This window comes from Chinchilla lanigera, unplaced genomic scaffold (assembly GCF_000276665.1).
Source record: "Chinchilla lanigera isolate Chin_1 unplaced genomic scaffold, ChiLan1.0 scaffold00001, whole genome shotgun sequence".
NCBI classification, from domain to species: domain Eukaryota; kingdom Metazoa; phylum Chordata; class Mammalia; order Rodentia; family Chinchillidae; genus Chinchilla; species Chinchilla lanigera.
In genome coordinates this window covers 5778167-5800537 of record NW_004955402.1, presented here as the reverse complement: position 1 = coordinate 5800537, position 22371 = coordinate 5778167, and the positions used below count along the sequence as shown (strand labels likewise).

At 38.9% G+C, this 22371-nt stretch overlaps 1 long non-coding RNA gene across 1 annotated transcript in view; it reads left to right on the top strand.

The window, feature by feature from the left end:
- Window positions 1–9821: 9821 nt before the first annotated feature.
- Window positions 9822–22371, top strand: part of LOC102010958 — a 15570-nt gene continuing 3020 nt past the window's right edge. The window contains exons 1-2 of the long non-coding RNA XR_259032.2: window positions 9822–12803; window positions 22233–22281. This is a non-coding gene — a long non-coding RNA (uncharacterized LOC102010958). The remainder of the gene's footprint in view (window positions 12804–22232; window positions 22282–22371) is intronic.

The following is a 22371-nucleotide window of genomic DNA, read 5'->3' as shown; positions in this document are numbered from 1 at the left end:
CTATCAAAAAGGTCCTTCACCTTCACGCAGAGCTCGTATCAACTCCGAGAACATTCTATGAGGCAGCAGAACTGTCTTCACAGCACATCTACAAGACGAATGCACTCATTTAAAAGCACTGCTCCAGTCCCAGAGGTTATCCATTCATCAAGGGCCTGTAGTCTGTAAGTCTCACAAGTCTTTCTAATGTGACACCAAGGGACATTTTGCTTCCTGACTCAGAATTTGAGTCACTGAAAATGATCCCGGAAACAGAGAGATAAGTGAAAATGAGTGCATCCTGATAAAGCATGCAACGTTTACATGATAGCTGCACCATTCTTTGTCAAAATGGCTCTGTAGGGTTTGAAAATATTCTGAATAACTAACTCCTTACAGATAAGATTATGGTTATGTATTCAAATGCCTAAAGGAAGTAACTATTTTGAAATCTTCCTAGTTTAAGTCATTTTCTAAAAGACTTAGGAGAAAAAGAATTTAAAAACCTGCACATCCAGATGAGTTCTCTTAAATCCCATTTTCTTTAGGGCATCTCCTTCTCTAGTTATTTCCAAATATTAATCTAAAATGACCAAGTCTTTATACAGTTAATTTTAAGACTCATCTTGGCAAGACCATGGTGATCAGTTGTACAACTCTGTTCTATGTATTTCTGTAAAAGTTGTTTTTTTCCTTTGGTCTTTTTGAGCCAGTCTCACTATGCAGTTCAGGCTGGCCTCAAACTCACAGCAATCTTTCCTGTCTCAGCCTCCTAAATGCTGGGATTATAGATGTGCAGCACCTCACCTAGCCTTGTAAAAGTATTTTTAAATGTCATGAAAACTTTACTTGCTTTTTTTCTGGTACCGGGAATCAAACTCATGACCTCCTGCTTGCCAGGCAGGTGCTGTGCCGCTGAGCTGAATCCCCAGCCCGTGATGAAAACTTTAAATGTGATGAATTTCAGAAAAGCAGATTACCCTCCCTAATGTGTGTGAGCCACACCCAGTCAGTTGAAGCATTCAAGAGAACAAATGGAGGTTTCCCAAAGAAAGAGTTCTGCCTTCAGATGGCACCACAGAAAGTTTGTTAGAGTTTTCAGCCTTCTGACTCGGGTCTACAACACTCTCACCCGAATCTGCAGTCTGTCAGCTTGCCCAATAGATTTTAGTCCTGCAAGTCCTTATAATTATTAGATAGAGATAGATAGATAGATAGATATCCACTTCCAGATAGAGAAATTATGCAAGAAAAACAAAAGGCATAAAGGCATATGAATTTAAAATAAAGCCAAGAAGCATATCTGTATTTTTGCAGATAGCATATTGAAAATTCCAAAGAACACACACACAAGCACACACACACACACACACATATAGACACACTTGTCTACTATACTTAAGCAGCAAAGTGGTAGGTTATAAGGTCAACATGTAAAAATTAATTGTATTTCTATACACCAGAAATCAAAGAGAAAAGGAAATGAAGGGGAAACTTGTTTATAATAGCACTCAGAACACAAAATTCATAGGAATGTTTATAAACATGATACAGCATAAACTATAAAATAATACTGAAAGAAACTAAGGAAGCTCTTAAAAATGGAAAATAATTCTGTGTTCTGGATAAGAACAATTAATATTGTTAAGATGACCCTTCAAAGCAATCTACAGACCCAATTTAATTCCAATGTCCTTTTATGCAGAAATGCAAAAGCCCATCCTCAAGTTAATATGTAACTGTAAGAAGCCCCAAATATCCAAAGCAATATTTAAAAAGAACAAATCATGCTTCCTGACTTCAAAAATTACATACAGTACTTTAAGCACTGTGCTACTGGCATACATATAGACATGTAGGTCACTAGAAAGAGATTAAATGCCCAGAAATAAACCCATGTATCTATGGACAATTGCTTTTAACAAGTGTTCCAAGATCATTTGATGGAGAGAAAACACTACCTTCTACAAATGATGAGGAAGCAACTGGGTATCCATGTTTTTAAAAATAAAATTCAATGCTTCCTTTGTACCACATACAAAATTTAACTCACAATCAACCTGAGTAAAAGAACTAAACAATAAAGCTCTTAGAAGGCAGCATAGCAGTAAGTGTTATGATGTTGAATTGGGCAATGGATCCTTATATGTAACACCAAAAGAATAAGTAACAGAAGAAAGAATAAATTTATCTTCATCAAAATTTATAATTTTGTGCAAAAAAGCATTATCAAGAAAGTGAAGCCCAGGCATGGTGGTGCACGCCTGTAACCGCAGCACTCAGGAGGCTGGAGCAGGAGGATCATTGTGAGTTCGAGGCCAGCCTGGGCTACAAAGTGAGCTCAAGGCTAGCCTGAACTGCATAGTGAGACCCTGTCTCAAAAAGACAAAAAAAAAAAAGAAAGTAAAGGGACAACCTATAGAATAAGAGAAAATATTTGCAAGTCATATATCCAACAAGAGTCTGGAATTTGGATAACATAATTGTTATAATTCAACAAAAAAAAACCAATTTTTTAAAAACTTCATAAATGTTTCTAAATAGAAATTTCTATTTCATCTCAATAGACATTTCTCAAAAAATACATAAATCACCAATAAGAACATATTTGAAAACATACTTAACATCAGTAGTCATTAGGGAAATGTAAATAAAAATCAAAATGATGTAGCACATGGTAACAACTAGGATGGGTACAGATTTTTTTCTTAATGGAAAATAAAAAGTATTGGGGAAGATATAAAGCAATCAAAAACTTGGTACATTGTTGTGAGGAATTTAAGATGGTTCTGGCCTTGATAATTAATTCTTCAAAACATTAAATGTAAATTTACCATAAAACTAAGAACTTCATTCCTTTTCACCTCCAAAAACTGAAACCAGGTACTCAAATAAGTATACACAAATGTTAGAACCGGCTCAAATGTCCATCCACAGAAGAAGGGGTAGGTAAACTGTGACATATGCTCACAGTAGAATATTCTGCCATAAAAAGAAAGGAAGTGCTGATACACACTACAAGGCATGAGTCTTGAAAACCTCACTCAAATAAAATAAGCCAAATACATATGGTCACTACTGTATTGTGTTAGTCACACTCCTGTCACTGGAATACCTGACACCTGTGACTTACATGAGGATTGGTTAATTTTGGCTCACAGTTTCAGAGGCATAGTGTTGCTATAAGGCATAAACAAAATGGCAGAGGGGCATGGTGGAGCTATTCAACCAATGGTAGCTAAAAAGAGACAAGAGAGGGCCCAGAAAGAGATATATAACCTTTCTGGGTCATGCCACCATGATCCATCTCTTCCAACCAGACCCCACCTCCAAACAACAATTTAGCTATAATGCCTCTACAATCCAATCATCTTTTAAACATCCCCTCTTTAAGTAATGAAGCTTCGGGGAGACATCCAGATATAAACCATAAAAGATGGCTTAAAGGCACCTCTGGAATGAGAAAGACTCCACTCATCACAGGATCAAGCTGCAAAATTATAAATTTTTTGTTTGAGAAGAGAGTCCCTGAGATTCTGTCTCAAGAAAAGCTTCCCAAGGAATTAGTTCCACTGGTATTTGTTTTCCTGTGTTCAGCCACTTACAGACTCAGAGGCCTCTGTACCTATGGTTCAAGAAGGCCAGATTATTGCCAAGTTGTGGAAGACCTCGGCATTGTCCACATGCTGTTGGTTTTTCAGGCATGAAGAATGCAAGAGGTATTGGGTCATGGAGGCTTCCAATCAGATTCCAAAGGAAGGCCTGTGTGGCCAGGCAGTATGCCATTGAGATGCGATGCATGCAATTGGAAGAGTGAAGCCAAAGGTCCACTGGACACCCTAGGAAACTGGAGATACCAAGAACCTAGATTGTCTGTTGAGTGGAACCTGCTGAAGAGAGAGACCATGTGAGCTACAATAAGCAAGCTATAGGGATGAGACTGCCACGTGGTTTGGTGTTGCACATGGAACTACAGGGTTTAATGCTTGCCCTATGTATCTTTTCCTCTCTCTGTTCTATTTCCTTTCTATCCTCCATTCTTCCCTTTGGAGTGGGAGTGTTTGGAACTGGCTATGGATTGAAATCTCCACAAACTATGAGCAAAAATAACAAGTTCCTCCTTGAAGTTATGAGTGTCTGGTATTGTGTTCCGGCAATGAGGAAAGTAACTAAGACAGATTTTGATACCAAAGAAGTGGGGTCCTTCCTATGACACTAACTGACCATGTGGTTCAGAAGTCTTTGGAACTGGTTTGCAGGAGGAGTTTGAAGTGTTTTGGAGGTTTTGGTTGGAGAAGCAGCCCTAGAATGTTGTAAGCTGAGCCTGGTGAAAAATTTTGTTCAGCACTCGGAAGATCAGAATATTGATAGAAATGCTGATGGAAAAAGGCAGACTCAGGTTTCAGCTGAGAACAAGGACTTCATGGAAAAATCAACTTTAGACCATGTGTGTTATGCTCTGGCAAAAAAAACTGTCTATATTTTGTTTATGAGACTTTGTGGGAGACTGATTTTAAGGGTGGTGGACTAATGAATCTGGTAGAGCAAATTTCAAGACAGCCTAATGTGGAAGCTGTGCCATAGGTACTATTGCCAGTTCTATATGGAGAATCAAGAACAAATGGCACAGCTGAATGATTTAATAAGTTTTGAGTTTGGCCAGAAGTGAAGTTCTGGTAAAGTTACGGCTCTCTAAAGTTGTAGCAGAGAAGATCTTGCTTGTTGAAAAGATTAGCATTAAAAATAAGTCAAGTAGTTCACAACAGGAAAATAGAAAAGATTGCTTGTGGGCGTCAGAGGAACAAGGAATACCTCATTCTTCCCATTCAAAGTTGCAAAGTAAAAGACTTTGCTTTGAGGACAAAGCTCCAGGGCACCCTGCTCAAGAAGTACTGCCTAGTGAATTGATTCCTAGGATTCATTACACAGTGCTTGGCTGTCCAGACACTGAGAGATCTCTACAGCTACAATTCAAAGGGGCCTGGCTCCTACTCAAACTGGCAGCAGACCTTGGGGTTGAACACATGGTGCTGGCTTTACAGACCTGTAGAATTTAAGAGCTTTGGAGCTATGGAGGCTTCTACCTAGGTTTCAGAAGAAAGCTTAGAAGGCCAGGCAGTGTGCACTCAAGAGAAAGCTGTGAAGCTATGAGAATAAAGCTGGAAGTGCAGTGAAGACTACAGAATGTTGGAGAAGCCAAGAACATGGAACACCTGGGGAAAGCCACAAGGACTGAGCAAGACAGGCCCAAGAGAGCGGCCATGAGGGCTGCAATCACCAGTAATACTGTAAGGGTGGAGCCTCCTAAGCCTTTTGGAGTCCACATCCTGCCTCAGTTTGTCCTGGCTGGTGAACATAGAGCCACGGGATTTAACATTTGTTCTGCTGGGTTTTAGTCTTGCTTTGGTCCCATTCCTTTCTATCCCCCTATTTTTTCCTTTAGGAGTGGGGGTATTTACCCTGTGCCATTGCATGCTGATGATATTTAACTTACTCATTTTTATGGGGGCATGTTTGTCTTAAGTTTGAGTTTGCCTTAAGTCTCAGGGGAGATGCTAGACTCAGACTCTTCAGCAGTGCATGAACTTCAAAGACTTGGGGGACTCTTACAGATGAACAAAATGAAATTTACATAAAGAGATACATATGAGTCTCTTGGGAACTAGGGGCAGAATGGGAGGGTTTATACGTGGATGTCCCTCCAAAGCCACATGAGCTTAAAGTAAGAAATTCGGAAGATAATCGTATTATAATAGCACTAAAACTGACTTGCTGTGAAAACGTAAGACCAAGTTGGAAAAGGCAATTCACTGTAAGCATGACCTTAGACTGTTAAAGCTCACTTCTGGGTTCCTCCTCTGACTCTTTCTGCTTCCTGGGTGCCAACAGGTGAGTAGCTCTCCTCTACCCGGGCCCTTCTACCAGTCTGCCTTGGAGCCAGCTGACTATGAACTGAAACCTCCACAAACTGGGCCAAAATAGCCCTTTCCTCCTTTAAATTGTGGGTGCTAAGCATTGTGTTCCAGTGATGAGGAAGTAACTAACGCACCAACTTTTCTATTGTGTTGATGCAAAATATTTGGCTTTCTATTAATACTAATGTTTTCAGCAACCCAACTTTCCAGGGGCTTCCTTTCTGGCAAAACTCAAAATTTTTTATATATTTCAGGTTTTTTTTGCTCCTAATTCTCACTATAAATCTGGTTAATACCAGTGACAATTACCCATGCCACAGCCTAAAGTGTGGACTGCTTTAGAATTCAATTTCAGTCTCACATAAAGTATTAGTACATGGGCAAATGTAGACAAATTCTTCACCAAAACAAAACACACATGTCCTCTAGTCCAGTTTCGAACAGTCTTCTCATCTGAAACATCATAGTATTTGTCTCTACTGTCCACATTCCTACCACAGTTCTGGTCCTCTGAGCTCTGAGCAGAAATATTCATTAAGCTCTGCTTAAAACAATTGAGAGCTTCTCTATCCCATGTCTCCAACCTTTTGCAAACTCCTACAAACTAATTTTAAAACACATGGTCAGAGCCAGGTGTGCTGGCACATCCTATAATCCCAGCACTTGGAAGGCTGAGGTAGGAGGGTTATTGTGAGTTCAAGGCCAGCCTGGGCCACATAAGTGAGTTCAAGGCCAGTCTGAACTACATAGTAAGACCTTGTCTCAAAAAAGACCAAAAAAATAAAACAAAATAAAACACATGGTCAAGTAAAGTCACAAAATGATCCCACTCCTGGTACCACTTTTATTAGTCAGTTTTCCTGCAGGTGGGACAAAACACCCATACCTGCAACCTAAAGGAGAAGTATATTTGGGGCAATGGTATATATATATGGAGAGAGAGAGAGAGAGTCAGCTGGCTCCAAGGAAGAAACAACATGATAGCAGGGGATGGTGGAATAAAGCTCCTCATCTCACTGTAGCCAGGAGAGATAGACAGACAGACAGACAGACAGACACAGACACAGAGACACAGACAGACACATAGAGAGATTGAGACCAAGAAGAGAAATATCTACCCTTTAAAGCCATACCCTCAGTGATCTGTCCCTTCTGACCAGAACCCACCACTAAACATGAGAATTTTTGGAATATTCTCATATTAGATCAAACCATAATATATATGATTCCAATAACAGGGAAGATACAGAAAAAAAATCCACACATACAGAACACAAATCAGTGGATACCAAATGAGGGAGGAATGATTGGAGTGCAACGTCCTGATAGACATTTCCTTTTGAAAATATGAAATTGCACAGCATTTTGAATGCCACCAAATTGTTCATGTTGAAATAGTTAATTTTAGAAGTTCACCTCAATTTTTTAAACTATGCACTGAGAAAATGATCTTTAAAATAATATATGCATAGATCATCAGCTTCCAGAGAATTATTCAAATGGGAAACGTCTGAGGTTTTACCTTTAAACTTTGAAATAAGATAATAATGTTACCACTTTTTAGCCTTTCCTGTGTATCAGGAATTTTGTTAAAGTTTTATATAGTTGGGGCTGGGGATTTAGTTTTATATAGTTGGGGCTCAGTGGCACAGCATCTGCCTGGCAAGCTCAAGGTCGTGAGTTCGATTCCCAGTACCAGGAAAAAAAAAATTTTATATAGTTTATCTTCTTGAAACTCAGTATACTTGTATGTTTAACTTGTATGTTTAATGTTTTGGTAATGACAGACTGCACACATGATGGTATACAGCATAGCCTAGGTGTGCAGTAGGCTATACCATCTAGGTTTGTGTAAGTACATTTTTTGCTTGCACAATGATGAAATTGCCTAACAAAACATTTCTCAGAACAGATCTTCATTGCTAAGAACATAATGATTATAATAGCCATCAGTACCTTCAGTTTACAAGAAGGAAGTTAGGTATGAAGTTAAATTGCTCAGTAGTACAGATGAGGAATAAACAGATCTTGGCTGATCATTTTGCTATTAACTACACTTTAGAAAGATAATTAAAGACATGCTTCTTGAAGGGCTTATTAAGCATCTGTTAAATGTCATATTTTATCAGTGCAGAAATATTGATAGTGTAAAAAAATTAAATACTGAAATACTTTTAAACTTTTTAATAGGTGTGATCTCTCACGGAAATAAATGTTATACATCAAATCTATGTCACAGTATTACTTCAGATAAGACTAAAGTAGATTTAGTTGATTTTTAAAAAAATTTAAAATAATAAAAGCTGACATTTATTGAATATTTACTATTTGCTAGGCACTGTTCTAAGGGTTTTATATTAATGCATACACTTATTAATTTTAATGCAATATTTGCAGGTCAAAATTATGAAGAGGCTATTCATATAGACTGAAGTGTAGAAAACAATGGTAAGATTTTTTTAAATATCTTTTTTTTTGGTTTTTCTCCGGTACCAGGAACCAAACTCATGACCTTGTGCTTGCCAGGCAGGCGCTTTTGCCGCTGAGCTAAAACCCCAGCCCTTAAATATCTTTTAAAGTCAGATTCAAATTTAACTCTAGGAGGGCCAGGGATATAGCTCAGGGGCACAAGGGTTTGCCTGGCAAGCGCAAGGTCCTAAGTTGAATTCCCAGTACCAAAAAATAAACACATTAAAAAAAACTTAACTCTAGGATCTACCACATAATAAAAGTGACTTGTCCAAGAAACTAAGGATGGCTGATTGTTATGACTTGTGTCTCTCATAGTAGTGGAAGGTTTAGGCTAGAAAATTGTTCACATACTAACTCATTATATATGCAAAGAAATAAGCCAATATTTGAGCCATCAGAAACAGTAAACAATAGATTCAGATTTCCAAGGATTTGGAACTATAAGCTACAAAATACAAAGTAACACAACGTGAAAAGATTACCACAATTTTTAAAAATGTAATAAAAAATAAGGAATAGACAAAAGATTATAAAAATGGTCAGATTTATTTTTTAAAAAGTAAGTAACTTCTAGAAATTAAAACATATTTGCTGAAATTGCTAATTCAATGGATAGGTTAAATAAAAAACTTAAACTAGAAAGAAAATTAGTGAAACTGAATATAGCTTAATGAATTTATCCACAAGCAGCAGAGAGAGAGAGATGGTGTGGTAATTATAGGAAATGAAGAGAAAAAGAGGTTGTAAAAAAAAGGACAAATATACAGCTAATATGAGTTCCAAGAGACAGTGAAGCAATACTTGAAGATATAATGGCGGGCAAAGTTCAGAACTGAGGTCATGAGTCCATAAAAACAGGAAGCAAAAGTATATTATTAAACAAGCTAAACAGAATTAAATCTTCTTTGGATAATTTGTGTGAAACCTCAGCCCTAGAATCAAAGAAATAACTTAAAAGAAGCCAGAGATGGAAGAGGAGTTTGACAAGCTGATTCAAAAGTACACATAAAAGAGAGAAGACCTAAGAATAGCCAAGACACTCCTAAGAGGATAAATAAAACAGAAGAGGACCTATCCTGCCAGGTGTAGATAGCTGGATAAATTAAGACAGCTTGAATTTTGTGGAAATCCAGGTGAGAAGATAAACTGGACAGAATACAAAGTCCAGAACTGGATTCACACACACATAAAAACTTGACATATGAGAAGGATGGCACAGTGGCTAGGAATGTAGCTCAATGGAAGAATGCTTGACTCCTGAGAGGCCCTGTGCTCTGTCTCCATCACTACCTTTAAAAAACGGCATAGCAAATCAAGAGACTATTTAATAGATGTTGTTGAAATAAGTCACCAGTCATAAACAAAAATAATTGAATCTTTATCACAAAATTTAATTACAAATGAAGCAAAGACTTCAAATGAAAAAGCAAAACTTTAAAACTTCAAAGTGAAGGAGAATATTTTTTGACTTTGGAGGTCTCTGGGAAGATTTTATTAAGACATTTAAATATGTTAAACACAAAATGGGTGATGGATAACTATAACTAAAAGACAGAAAGAAATTAAGAAGGCAAATTACAACCTTAGAAAACAAATATCTAATACATTCATCTCTGGACAAAATTTTCATCTCCAGGGTATATGAAGACCTCTTGGAAACTGAGAACAATAAAAACAGAAAGACCTCCATGAAACAAGTAAAATGCATGAATGAACAAATCTGGCACAGAAAAAGAAACATGAAAAGATGAAAAGTGTACAACCACACTAGTAATCAAGTAAAAACAACTACTTAAATATAATTTCTTACCTACTAGATTGGCTAATTTAAGAGTTCTGAAAATAGCAAATATTGGCAAAAGTGTATATTCATAAATCATTTTAGAAAATAATGTACCAGTATCTTGTGGAATTTAACATTCACAGACTCTCAAATCTAACAGTTCCATTCCTAAATACATGCCCCTGGAAAACTCTTAACAAGTAAATATGTTTCAAGACAATCAAATGTCCACTGCTGCACAAACCACAGGATATGCACAGTGATATATTTTATTTCAATGAAAAGAAATGAATAAATACCAAATGACACAACTTGGTGGAATTTTAGAAACATAACCTTGAATTAGTGAAGGCTGTAGTAAAAAATCTAAAAGACATACTATTTTTATCAAGTTCAGAAATAAGCAACACTAATCATATCATATATATATAAACTATATTTTTAATGGGTACAGATGAATTGATGTAGATACAAAATTTACTTTTTTAAAAACCAGGAATAATGATTAACATAAATTCCAAGTTAATGACTAGAAAGATGGGATTGAGGAGTAACAGTAAATCCAACAATCTAGGTCTTAAAATGAGTCATAGATTTAGAAGTATCTGCTTTGTTATTATGCTTCATTACTTAAAAACATACACCATATATTCACCGAATATCTATTATATATCTAGCAACATGGTGTTTTTAAAAACTATTTTACAACATATAATATGTACAAATTAATTTGTATGGGCATTGTTAGTAGTAATCACACTCTGAGTGTTATAAATATGGTTGTTCAGCTTTATAGGTGGGTTCACAATTTTATATTTCATACAGAGGAGAGAGTAAAAGTTCATCCTGGCTTTTAAACTTCAAACGATAATTTATTTTTTATTTTTTGGTACCGGGAATCGAACTCATGACCTCAGGCTGCCAGCCAAGTGCTTATGCCTCTGAGCTACATCCCCGGCCCTCAAATGATAATTTATTACCTATAACTCCAAGTAAATTCCATAAATTCTATCAATCTAGTGAATGGCTTAAAAAAAAAAAAATAAAGTATATGTTATCCTTTCCCTAAGCAAAGACAATTTCCAGCTATCGAGGAATTGAGAAGGACTACATATTCTTCAGATCAAGCTTAAGATCTGAAAAGCAGTCTTAGGCTCTGCGTGCACACTTCCTGGTTTCCAAGATTCTCTTTAGGCCTCTAGAGGGATGCTTGCTTTTTGACATATGGCTTTTGTTTTCTAGAGGTACGCATAGTTCAGGTGATATCAAAATACATCTAGGTTAGCAGTACGCTTTGAGGACTGTTTAGTTCAATTGATGACGTGCACTTTCATCAGAAAAGCTGCTTTGCTCCACTTCATGGTCCCTGCCATCTTCTTACCACCTGCCAGGTAAAAAAGGAACCAGACGACCTTGGACTGAAACTTCTAAAACCGTGAGGCAAAAGGAACCTCCTCTTAGCACATGTCAGGTATTTGGTCACAGCAAAGACAGGCTAACATGTAAATACACGTTCTTTCACTTAAACCTGGGCGGTACTCATCAGGCCATGGCCTTCTCTGTCCACCCACCCTGCCTCCCACCGGGTGCAAGTTCATCCTCAAAGACCTGGCCCCCAGAAGCTCTCTGGCTGTGTTCCAGTGGCTTTGCAGCCCAGAAAAAGGTGTTTACTCTCTGAACTCCCGTTTTGTCTTAGAGGAACAGCACTGGCTTCACGGAGGACTGGATTAGAACACCTAAGGCGCCCTCGCTCTTAGGAACACAGCGTCGTTACTGTGGGAGTCTCTAGCACAGTCTGTTCCAGAGGGATGGAGAGCTTCCCTGGAATTGCCGCTTAGCAGCCGTGAGGCCTTGGGCGGGTCAGCCACCGCCACTACCAGGCACCCCTGGGTGCAGTGGGGGAATCAGCCGGCCGCGGGCGCTGTCCCTTTAAACACCGCCGGGAGGTAGGCCGCGGAAGTGACAGCACTCTGCCAGGAAATCGGAGTCCTAGGCCGAGCGGGGCCCTCGCTCCAAAGGGTTCGCCCCTCCAGCGGCCGAATCTCTCGCAGCCATTCCCGCCTCCATCCCTCTCAACTCGGATCTCCAGATCACTAATCTCGGCGTCCCCGCCCGCAAGCGCTGCAGCCTAGGCCCAGCCGGGGCTTGCAGAGTCAGCCCGCGCCTCACCGGAACTGGATGCTGCGTGACGCACTTCCGGCGCGACGGACGGGACGGACGCGCGGGCGGCCCTGACAGGGGAACAGCGGGCTCCTGGGCCAGGTGCGCGGCTGAGTGTGAGAAAGCCAACTGCTGGCTTCCCGCGCTTTTGAAGCAACAGGTTTCTTCCATGAACTTCTTCGGGGACGGATTCTCGAACGAGACGCTGAAGGTGGCGTTTCTAGTCGGCCGCTTTTCCTGGGCAGCGGAGCAGCGGGTGGGCGCCGAGGAAGCAGGCCCGTGGCGGGCACGGGTAGGAAGCCTCCGGCCGCGCCCGTCGATGCTGGCGGCCGCTGCGCGCCCCTCGAGCCCGGCCTGCTTGGGCTTGTTTTGTACGTAGCTTTCCAGCCCCAGGTTGCTGTAGCCGAGCCTTGCTGGGACACTTGGTCACCTGTTCTCGCCAATGCCTTTGCATTGCTGAGCAACCCAGCCACGGCCTGGGGACCTGGACCAAGGTGGGTAGATTTCTCCGAATCACGCCCCCTCCACCACCTTCTCTGAATACTGCGTCTGGCAGCTTTGAAAATCAGTCAGCCTGTGAAGGTACTGATGGTGTCCCACCCCATTTTAGACACTCTTGAATAACTCAGGCCCAGAGCTTCTAGGCGGTTTTAACCTTTTTACCTCTTGGAAGTACTGATTATTACACATCATTACATAACAGTCTCACAGATTGTGCCTTTTGGTCCAAGAAGTGCAGGCACTGCCTGTTGCCTGGAGAAAGTATTTGCCTTTTAGTTTTGTGTATTTATCTTACAGTAGCATAGGCCCAGTCTTGTGCCAAGTGTTGCAGAAGAAACAAAGATGATGAAGACAGGATGGCTGTCTGCGAAAACACTATTATGTTCTGGAGGGGGGAAAAAACAAAAAAAGCCCAAGTGCATATTCTGATTTCTAGTTAAATAATGCTTTAGTGTGTAAAGAATGCACATTTGATTCTTAGTATAAGGCCGTTTTTGCTTTTAAACCCACACTTTAAAAAAGTGATCTGTAGTTTAGAAAGCTATGCACAAAACCCCACTTGAGCAGTGTTGGTATTTGCTCCTTCGTTTAAAGTTGAGTGTAGGTCCTGGCAAAAAATACTACTGCTTGTTTAGATGGTGCAGTCAGAACAGTGTGCCCTTACGTTATTCCTTTATACTAAATGGAAGAGTATTAGGTACCTCTCTTTAAGTAAATCACTACATTTTAGAACTGCAGTTTCTTTCACTAGAGATATTACTAGATCATTAAAGTTTGGTTCAAAATTTTGTGCTTCTCTTTTATGGGGCCCAAGAAGATAAGAAAATGGAGAATTTGTGCCCTTTTCTTAAGCGTAGGGTGCCTTGAGAGCCTCTAGGGAGGAAAATCTATTGTAACTGCCTTTCCTAAAACGACTCATGGGTTTATCCCTTGATGGTCAATACAGTCTCACTGAAATGCCTTCGTGAATTCCTAATTAGGAATCTTCGTGTTAATTTAAACTGTTCACTACCTCCTTCATGGATAGTTTACGTACCTCAGGATTATAAGGAGGAAACTAATATAGCAAAAGGTATTACAGTAATTTTTTTTTTTTTTTTTTTTTTTTTGAGACAGGGTCTCGCTATGTAGTTCAAGCTGGCCTTGAGCTTACTTTGTAGCCCAGGCTGGTCTGGAACTCCCAACGATCCTCCTGCCTCAGCCTCCCGAGTGCTAGGATTACAGGCATGAGCCACCATGCCTGGCTATAGTAATTATTTTGTAGCCAGTTAGCATTACAAAATTACTAAGGAGTCTAGAGCTGTCAACATGACCTTGCATGTACTACATCTTTACAACACATATATTGTAACTGAATATTTTGAATCTTGGTTCTACTCACTGATGATTTCAAAGCAGTATTTTTTCCCACAGCACACACACATACGCACACATGCCCCAGATAAAACACAGCCATTAAGAGCATGGCTGTAATTTCCCTGTCCATAAACAAGCCTGTGTACTTTCTTTTTATTAGCAATCCAAAGGATCCTTTAAATAAGCCAAGAAAAAAAAGCTATAGAAAATCTTCACAAGAGCATGTATTTGATAGAACCCAAAGATTCTGTTGAAAGATCAGCATCAACTTATAATCAAGTACAGCTTGGAAACATAACAAAATACATTCAATTTTCTATAGCTTTTTTTTCTTTGCTTATTTAAAGGATCCTTTGGATTGCTAATAAAAAGAAAGCACACAGGCTTGTTTATGGGCAGGGAAATTACAGGGCTAGGAGGAGCAAGAGAGGGTCTCTAGTCAGTGACTTCTGCATCAGATTACTACATCTGAAAATAGGTCATCACAGAGTCTAAGCAGTTCTGCATTGTTTTCTCTAAGTCTATCTTTAAGGCCAAGATGTCTGCTAGGGCATTGCCTCACTTACTAGAGTTTCTGTTTTGTGCAACCTGTAGTACTTGGTGTCTTATCTTTTTCAATTATTAATATGTAATCCTCAATATATTTCTTTAGCTATTGTCATTGTTGTGATAGGCTTTATTGACTCCTGTTTTTCACACCCCCCCAAAGAATTGAGATGTTTTTCATGGAGATCTGTAGTAAGTTGATTTTTTTTTTTTTTAGAGAACTTTCTAGATTTCAGCTTCAGCAGGTTCCTGTTTCCGAGCCTCCTCTTACCAGGAATACAAGTTTTAAAAATTTATAATTATTCCTATCTAGACATTTTTCACATTCAGCTCCTTATAATGGCTTTTCAAGTTAAGGTCCAAGTTAACTTTTCAAGGTAAGTGTGGCTTTCCCAGCCATCTAAGTCCTGGCTGGACTGTAGTGTAAGCACAATAAGCCAGTAGGCATAAGGCAGACCCATAACGCCTTAGGGGGCATCACAGGAATATTGAGAACTAGTAAATCAGATTCCAGTGTCTGAAAACCAATTTATTCAGGCTATCTTTCAGGAGTGCATCAGATTTAAGGTAGACTTTTCTCAGGGCAGACTCTGTCCCCATACCTAGAGATTCAGCTGAGTGTGTGAAGCTCTCCTATTTGAAGTCCTGGCAGGCTCTGGCCCCTGTTGGCATAGAACAGGGCTTACTCCTTGACTGCACAGGTGAATGCATGCATCAGAAGAGCCCATTGTCCTCCTTCTTAAGTCTGTCTTCATGTGGTTCCAATTTCCATCCAAAATGGAGAAGCTGGTAAAAGACTTGGTCCCCAGTGGAGAACCAGTTAAACTGAAGAGGCCCATCTAAGCTGGAGATGTAGCTCAGTGGTGAAGCACCTGCCCGGCAATCCTAAGGTCCTAAGTTCAATTCCTGGTACTCCCCGCACCCCCCAAAAAAACAGGTTCAACCTAGAAAATTGCGGTTATCCAGTTTCACTTGACTTTGACTTTTCTGGCTTTACTTGATCTAGTAATCAAGTGATTTGCCAGATAGTCTGGCAGTTCTTCATATATTACATTAGAGAACAAATTGTAAAAGCCAAATGACCACAGTTTATTACGATTTTGTTCCCCTCTAATGTGCAAGTGATCTAGATTTTACCATCTTGGCCAAACTGAGGCTCGTGTAATAATCTTTATTTTATTTGTTTTTTTTGTTTGTTTGTTTTTTTGTTTTCCCAGTACCAGGAATCGAACTCACGACCTCGCGCTTTCCAGGCAGGTGCTGTGCCGCTGAGCTAAATCTCCAGCCCCAATAATCTTTACTTTAAATGTCTTAATTTCTTGCCAATTAATGAAGGTGACATGTTGGCAGAGAAGATGATCACACAGTATTGAGTTATGGTTATTACCTTTCCCAGATCTTCTTCACATAGCCTACTGTCAGCAGTCCTTTCCAGTGATTCACAGACTTCCAGCAGTGTTAGCATCTCATAAGGAGTTACTTAAAAACTCAAATTGATACCAAACAATTGGATATTTTGACGCAAATATGGTAGAAATCAGAATGGGTCAAATATTGCAGGTGTACACATTCCTGCACAGGGAAAGCTTTATTGCTGGGGAGGGTCTAAAGCCAAATTGGATTTGTTTATGGGAGTAAACAGTTGGTCCTGAGAGTGACCAAACTGCTATTAGCAGAACAAAGAGCAACAGGTTTTTATGGCTTTTCTGGAATGGGGTAAAGTGCAGTAATTTTTAATTGGTTAGAAGTAGGTTCCAAAAGGTGTTTCTTTTTGTGTAGACTTAGACCACTCACTAGTAAAGTTCAGCTCATCTCAGAAGCTCTTGAGTTTTCCTTTATCTGGAAAATCATCCTATGGAATATATCCTGCCCTTGTTCTTGTTACGTCACCTGGGCTGCTCAGGAACTGCTCCTTACTCTTTCAACTTGAGTTATCATTTTGCATAAATGTCCTATTCTTATAATAGGGTTGAAGGGCTTTAGTTTCTGAGCTGCTGAAAAAGCACAGAGGTGAGGCATAAGAAACACCACGTCCAATGAGCAATAGGTCATGCTAACCCTGTATCATAATCTTGGGCAAAATATTAATGTTCATCACGTCTGCATGCAGAGCTGATTAAAATCTGACTGAAAGATTAAGACAGCAAAACAGAAAGACACAACATAAGGGCAGATGCCAAGCCTTTTATGCCATTTTAGTCACCCATTGGACATCTGCAGGCCCAAGTGAAGAGTCAGTATTTTCAGCAGAAGTAACCTACAGATCTCTGGGAAGTGATGCCGGCAGCTGTTGTCATAGCCCACATGTCAGGGATGTTATCTACAGCAAAACTAATGAGAAACTAATAATGTATTTCTCTGCTGTTACCTTCAGAATTAGCAATTTTAAGTTGAGTAGGAGCAAGTAAAGCTTATTTGTACCTTTTTTTTTTTCTTTTGGTAACACTTTCTCATTTCATGCAAACATTTTGCTTTTGTGGTTTTATCAGGATCTCACAACTGGTTTGTTGAAACATGCCATGCCTCAAAGAGTAATAGTTTACTGCACACAGGGTTGTGTTTTGCCATTCAGGCTTCCACCCCACCATGGTGGTCCCTAACTGTTTCAGAATTGCTGGGCTCGAGGTAAAGGCTGAGTAAAGCTGGACTGGAATCTCATAATTTGTATAAAATTCTCAAATGAGGCTGATACTATGGAAGAATAAACAAAATTATGAATAAGGAAACTTTCATTCTTGTTGCAAAGAGAAAGACATCCCCACATACTTTTCTTTGAGCATTTACTTCAGAAAATACTTGTCTTTGTGTGCCTCTTTGAAATGTATATAAATCTTTCTAAAACACTAAGCTAGTCTCTCACTAGTTTTGCAACCCCTGAACATTTCCCCAAGGAGGAAAATACCCATGTCTTCCAGTTTCTTAAAAAGATAGAAACCTAACATCAGCAGACACCTGGCTCCAAATTGCAAACCTACCTCCTGTCATAAAGGTAGGAGAAATTTATTTTTCCTTGCGACAGTTAACAAACACAGATGGTCACCAAAATTACCAGGTGAATTTAAGATGAATTGTATTTGATAAATGGTGCTGTCAAGTCTTCTTACTGGAGAACTAGTAATGTCATATGTATATATAATGAGTTGTAGTTGCATTAGTGTTTTGCCTGTGATATGCAAAACATTCTGGTTTAATGCTTATTCAGGCAAAGCAAAACAAAAACATTTCTTTCTGTTCTCTTTATATAGAGATTTTCTAGATTGCATAGAGATTTTGTTTTTTACTGTATTTCTCCAACATTAGTTGAGGACACTTTGACATGTACTTTACAGTGTGAACCTAAATGCAGAACTTGAAATTTCTCTAGAATTTATCTTACTGCTCCCAGCCTGTCCTTAAAGCTTGTTGAAGTCCTTTGGAGCATTAACTTTTTAAATTTTGATTCTATTATCCTTCCCATTTTATATCTGTAAAGTTGGTAAATTTATTTTCCAGGTCATTCAGGGAGGATACTCTGAAGGTAGCTGTAAGATGCAGTGCTTACATTGTTAAGTCACTGGACAGCTGTATATCATGCACTGTGTAACATATAGGAATACAACTGTGAACAAGACAATCCTGACTCTAGTAACCTACAATGGGTAAGACAAAGAAACAGACCATTAATGTCTTAGGCTGCATCATGCTATAGGGGAGGGAGGACCAGTGCTGGTAAGACAAAGGAGTGTACCTCACTAAGGCCTGGGGATCAGAAGCAGCTTCTTAGGAGAGTTTCACAGCTGTTATCCAAAGAATGGGGAGCAGTGAGGTAAGGGCATAAAGAGTACTAGTTTAAGCAAAGGAATAGTATTTACAAAAACTCAGACGTATTAGAAGATGTTATATTTAGGACATGCAAATAGTTTAGTGCAGTTGTTCCAACTGCTCCAACAATTAGCAGTGCCCAGATTAAATACGGAAGCATTATTTATGAATTCGTAGGAAGCGCCCCATAATATAGGGCTTCTAGTAGACTTGGAGACCACAGGGTACTTTATGTGTCCTCTTTGATTTTTTTCTCCCTGTCTTAGTCATTTTGTTGCTGGACACAATACCCAGCACTCAGGCATCATGATAAACTTTTTGAAAGGCACATTTTGGGAGAGGGATTTATAACACATACATTTATTTTTTAAGAGTATGTCTATTGGTGAATTACTAATTTTAAGTTATATTCAATGTACTTAGGAAAATAATATATCAAAATACTAATTTTTAATATGTAATGAGTGTTTAGAATACACAACATTTTCAACATAAACTGTTTACTTGCTTTCAAAACCTAAAAACTTAACTGCAGAAATAAATTCCTACATAGACTACAATGAAAATACAAACAAAACTCTACCACAGACAAAATATTTGCTTCAGTTGTCATACCTAAAGGTTTTCACACATGACAATAGCATGTTCTATACTCAAGTCTCACTTGCACTGACCACACATGTGCTTAATTTTCCTGTCTGTCAGGCCATACTTGTCACCTCGTCTTTCTCATGTCAGGAGCTTCCTATTATTATACGATGTGCACTTAGCAGGAAAATGAAATATCAATAAAATACCAAGTATGTACTGAACATTTTGAATAAACACCTGGGGGCTAGAGATATAGCTCAGTGGCACAAGCACCTGCCTGGCAAGCACAAGGTCCTGAGTTCACTTCCCGGTACCAAAAATAAATAAATAAATAAACACCAATGTTTTTTACATCAACTGTTTGCGTACTTAGTAAATCTAAAGACTAACAGCAGAAATAATTCCTACATGCACCGCAATGAAAATACCTGGCATCCCTATCAGTCTTATCATCATGGTATAACATTGACAGTATCAATGCTACTTTGTTTTTCTTTGCCATATAGGGGCCAATGTTAGATCTTTCTGAAATTTAAAGTTCTCTATTATGAATTTGCAATGTTTTTTTAGAAATCTCCACTTTCTTCTTCCAAATAGTTCCTGTGCTGGTCAACTGGTATTCTTTTAGCAAATGTAACATCAGTGGGTAACTAGTGAACTACTTGTCAAATGTGATATTTAGGTTAATTTTTAAATCCAAGCAATAAATCTTTTCACAATGTCATATGGTTATTACTGCACAAATAAAGATCTGGTGGCTGAATTCCAGGATAAATTTCTAAATTCAAGGTATAAAATGTCTTCACATCTACCACGGCATATATATCTTTTTGTTTGTTTGGTATCAGGAATCAAACTCAGGGCCTCGTGCTTGCCAGGCAGGCACTGTGCCGCTGAGGTACATCCCCAGTCCCAGGGCATATATTTTTATACCATACTTGGAAGGTTTATTTGGCACATATTGCCGAAAGCTTCAACTGCCATGAAATGGTACGTGTTGTTCATTAATTGTCATGTGTTTGGCCTGAGGTAGAGATGACACAGATGGAGACAGAAGGATAGGTTTGAGGTATATTTTGGAAATGGAAATGACAGTGCTCATAAGCATATGGAAGAGGAAAGTGTTTCTCTCCCCTTTCAGGCATGTTGGAAGTTACATTTCCATTCTTTACATGCCCCCACACATACCGGTGTGTTACTGCGAATTAAACTGAAGGTCTTCACAGTAAGCTACACTTTCACACCCTCCCCTTTTTAAAATTTTGAGACAGTGTTCCCAAGGAAGGGATGAAGTGATTGATCAAGGTTTGATGCTCTTTGGACCTCCTTTTCCTTGTGGGTGGGGTTGGGGACACATAATAGGTTGATCGATGTATTTTCCATCTTCAGAAAAGCTTATTAAAAATGAAACCAGAAAATTCATTTAAAGTTATGAGAAATACATTGACCTTTGAAGTTCAAGCAATCCCAAAACGAGCAGGATAATTAAGACAAGCAAAAAGGCCAATAAAATATATGAAGCTTGACTAATAAGCATGTTTAAAATAAATAATGTATGTTCATAAGTTACTGATGATCTTATAATTCATGATTGCCCAGAGAAATGTTAACAGCATGATTTATAAAAAGTCATCAAGAGTATGTAAAAGGCAACAGCTTGTTGCTTACCTTGTAACTGATTAGAGTTGTAGAAGAGATAAGCACAGAGAAAGTGTACTAGAAATGGGTTTATACTCAGTTAATAATGACCCCCCCAAAATTTTTATCCCTCCAGCAACTCAAAAAATAATGGACTATGTGGATAAGATGGTTCCAGATGTAGTTAGTTGAGGCCATACCAGATTAGGGTGGGTCCTAAATCCAGTATGACTCCTGTGCTTATAAGAAGAGAGGACACAGAGGTAATCAGAGACACAGAGGTAATCAGAGGTAATCAGAAGAAACCCATGTGACAAGAAGCAGAGATGGAGTGATACAGCTTCAAGCCCAGAAGCCAATTGCCAGCAACCACCAGAAGCTAAGACAGAGATGGACTTTATTTTTCTCTAGAACCTTACAGGGAGTCATGCATTTCTGACACCTTGACTCCAGTTTCTAAAATAATGAGAGGATATATTATGTATTTCCACTAGTTTTTTTTATTTATGTATGTATTTATTTTTGTCTTTTTGTCTCACTATGCAGTTTAGACTGGCCTTGAGCTCACTTTCTAGCCCAGGCTGGCCTCAAACTCACAATGATTGTCCTGCCTCAGTCTTCTGAGTGCTGGGTTTACAGACGTGCACCACCATGTCCGGCTTTTCCACTGTTTTTAATCACCCAACTTTTGGCTTTATTACTGCAGCTGAGGAAATTAATATGTGGATCGAAAAGTGTACGTATTTTTTAAATTAGTGTTCAATTTCAGAATGTGTGTGTTACCTTAAAGAATATGGAATAATCACAGTAAGAACCATGCTTTTTCACTCATGTTGAATTCAGTATTTAAAAAAGTAAAAAATAAAAATAAAAAGAATTCAGTATTTATATTTGCAAAAATCACTGAGCAGAAGCCAGGGACATAGCTCAGTGGCACAGTGCCTGCCTGGCAAGCATGAAGTTGTGAGTTGATTCCTAGTACAAAAAAAAAAAAAAAATTAGCAACGGCATAAAGTGTTCCATAAAAAATGCAAAATGCACACTAGGATAGTGAATATTCCTGAAATCTCAGCATTCTAGGAAGCAGAGACAGGAGGATGACAAATTTGATTTCCAGAAAGCATATTCATTAACTTTAGCCCTTTCTTTTTGTGATACTTCATAACCACCAATATTTGTACCTTCTTTTCCAATCCTTAGCTACAGTTGTTTAGTACTTCATAATAAGATATTTTATTGCACTAAGTTATTTTACTTAGTGCTATGATTTGTGTCTAGGTGTCCCCCCAAAGCCTCATGCAGTCATGGGTGCGGGCTTCTAGAGTTTAAGATTGACTCATGGTCCAGTGCTGGGATTATGGGTATAAGTGCTGCAGCTGCTGTAAGGTGGATAGGCTATATACAATATAAGGGAAGGAAAGAGGCTTGCTCGTTGTTCATCCCTTTTTGCTTTTGTTGCTTTTGCTGTTTTCCGCCGCCATGAACCCTAGCCGTTCTGCCTTGGAGTGAGCTGAGTATGGACTAAAAACTCCACAAACGGTGAGCAAAATAAACCTTTCCTTCCTTAACCCTGGGAGTCAGGTATTTTGTCTCCGCAATGAGAGAAAAGTAACAGACACTTAGTAACAC